We start from the raw sequence: 3366 nt of genomic DNA on the forward strand, positions 1-3366 counted from the left end.
GTTCTATTTGGTAAATGTCTAAACTGATCTAATTCATCTTAGACCCCTAATTAATTACCAAAAATGATTAAAATAAAAGGGTAAGGAAAAGACCAAACTACCCTTTAAAATCCGGATTGGACATTTCCTTAATCCAACAACCCAACTTCCAAAGGGGATATCTCACTCATACGAACTCGGAATCGTGCAACCTTGGCGGTGTTGGAAAGATCATTCCAAGAGCTTTGAAACCATACCTTGAAGTACACCTAACTCATCCTGATCTAGGATTTATGATCGTTTGAAAATGACCAAAACTCAACTTTACTTGCTTAAAATTTTCCAGATTTCCCTTATACTTTCCAAAAACGAAAATTTCCAGATTTAAACTACATTCTAATTATTTCTAGAAGTGGGATGTTACAGATTTACTTCTATCAAGTATGTTAGGCTCTCATAACGTTGGGATCGTTCTCCCACGTGCCAAGCATATTAATTTCAGTTTGGATTCGACCTAAATGAGTTTGAATATTGATGATCTTGATATCTATTCTTGAATTCATATATTGTTCTTGAATTTGACTGAGTTGGGAAGTTTATGAGTTTGTTACATCGCGTCATAGAGTCGTTTCGAGTTAGGTTCTTAGGTACATTTGCTGGGTATCTGTATCTAAACAAAAATTGAGGAAAAGAACTGAGTTTGGGTGAATTGGGGTTGGAAGACGAAGAAGAAATTTCACCGGACGAAATTTGGCACTAGTGGAGTGTCGCGGAGCAGGTTCCCAGAATTGGGAATTTCTGTTTCGCGTCGCGGAGCGTTCTGCCTCTAAAGACGTTTTCAAAACCAAAATTTAATTATGCCTCGACGTCGCGGACCCACCTTCATATTTTGATTTTCGATCTTTTCTTATGTTTAGCTATCTAAAATCATTCCTAAACAACATGAGATCTTTCCAATCACAAATCTAAATCCTTGAATCCATAATTCAATTCAAGGATCAGTTATGAGTCAAGTAAGAGAAGTTCATTTCAAGTTTTCATAAGTCTTTTACAAACGTTTTAACTTTGTTTTAAGACTTAGGTTTTGAAGTTGAGTAAAGAGTAAGAGCAAAGTTCATTTTCTTTAAAATGATATATGGGAACTAAGTATTTCCAAAAGTAAATGTTTTCACATTTGAGATGAGAAGAAACTGAGATTTTCAAAAGAGTTTTGAACAGAAAAAGGGAACATTGATTCCAAGAGAGCTTTTAAGCAAAGTTTGAGTAATTATCTTAAACCAGAGAAGAAGTTGTTTTAAAAACATATGAGCTAAGTATATTTTGGGAGTAGTATTGAGCACCGATATGAGGACGTGAGTTCATATTAACTCAAGTCCCCATAAACCAGGTAGCCATCATGGGCAGAAAATGGGTCATACTTTTTAGATTATTCCTTAGTGCTTTTCAACATAGACTAGTGGATCCTGTAACATCCGACAATTTGAAACAACTATGAAAAAGCTTAGAATTAGAAATAGTCATTTTTGGAAGGAGTTCAAAAATCTGGAATTTTTTTTTTGGCCAAGTATGGAAAATAATGAATTTTTGGCCAACTTTGAACAGTAATAACTCCTAGCTTAGGATGATATAGGTGTAGTTCCAGTTATGTTTGCAAAGTTCGTGGATTGGTCTTTCCAACGCCATCGAGTTTGCTCGTTTTCGAGTTCGTATGAGTGAGTTATACCCTTTCGAAGTTGGGCAGTTGGCAGGGAATCCGTCCGGAAATTTGTAAGGGTATTTTGGTCTTTTCCCTAGCCTTTTCTTTTGGATATATATTAGTGTGTTAGACCCATTTTGATCAGTTTTCCTCATTTTAAAGAGTGAGAGTAAGGGTTTGCGAGTGAAGAGAAGAAGAAGAGGAGAAAGAGAAGATCAAGCAAGGTTTCGTCAAGGATCGTCGTGGATATCGTCGGGGGTGATCCCTATTAGGTATGTGAGTTCATAGTGTTGGGTTGTTCCTTTCCCCCACACGACAAGCTCGTTTAATTTTGAGAAAAGATTGATTATGTTTGTTGAAGTTGTTGGTTGTAATTGTTGAAGTTGTAGTTGTGTTGTGTTGAAGTTCTTGTTGGTTTGGTGTATGTTTCGTGTGGTGTTTCTGAGTTGAATCTATTGTATGTTGAGAGGTTTATGATTTTAAGTGTTTGGGGTTGGAAACTTTGAGGTGTTGAAGGTTTAGAGTTGGAGAAAACTAAGGAGAAAAGTCGGTTTTCGGGGAAAAGGGGTGGGCCGTCGCGCCTGTCAGCGCGCCCCAAAAGGGGCTCTGAACTTTCCCCCTTGGGGCAGCGCGCCCATCAGTGCGCCAGCAGGCCTCCTCTGAAGTTTTTGGTCTGGTGCTCCGCGCCTCTCAGAGCGCCAAGAGCTCCAAGTTTCCCATTCCTTCCCCACTTTCTCATGCATGTTCCTAGGTATTGTACCTATGTTTCATAGTTGTTTCCAACACCCCAAGGTACTTTTTAACGTCAAGAACTCATCCATATCATGTGGTCAAACACCTTGAATTCATAATTCCAATTCAAGGAGAGTTAGTTTCCAAGTCAAGTGAAATTAAGAGTTGAGTTTAGAAGTTCAAGAAGGGAGTTAAAGCAAGTCTCTAAAGCTCTTCAAGAGTCTTTATTGAATGTTTTAACTTCATTTTAAAGCTCAAGAGTTTCCAAGTCAAGAAAAGAGTAGAGAGTCAAGAGTTTCAAGTTAAGTTAAGAGTTTAAAGTTGAGTTCATTTCTCAAAAGTATTAGGGAACTATGTATTCCCAAAGAAGTTTCTAATTGTTTTTTTTTCATTTGAGTAAGAAAGGAACTATGATTACAAAAGAGCCTTTGGGCTCCTTTTCAAGAAAAAGGAACATCGATTCCAAGTGAGCCTTCGGGTAAAGTTTTGAGTAATTATCTCAAATAAAGAAAGATGTGTTTAAAACACTTATGATCTAAGTATGTTTGGGAGTAGTCTTGAGCACCGAATTGGGGACACGAGTTCATATCAACTCAACTCTCCATAAGAACCATGCGCCAACATGGGAGTTAACGGGTCATACTTTTTAGATCAATCCGTATGATTAAGCTAGTGGATCCACTTAGTAAAGTTAGCTTCCTATATCACGTCAAGGTATAAGATGGTCATTGGGCAACGTGAGGTAAAACGTCGTATCACCACTAGGGCTCATGGTGGTGATTGTCGGTTAAAGAATCTCCCACTAAAGTTATATTACTTTTATATAAGTAAAGTTGAGTTTGTTATCGTTTTATCCTTAACGAACTAAGTTGTTTACACTATTATACAAGTTTTATAGATTGCATGTGTCTTATTGCTTTATATATTGAGTTCAATTATTCATGAGTTGAACAGAGCCA

This window comes from Solanum stenotomum, chromosome 2 (assembly GCF_019186545.1).
Source record: "Solanum stenotomum isolate F172 chromosome 2, ASM1918654v1, whole genome shotgun sequence".
Taxonomy (NCBI): Eukaryota; Viridiplantae; Streptophyta; class Magnoliopsida; order Solanales; family Solanaceae; genus Solanum; species Solanum stenotomum.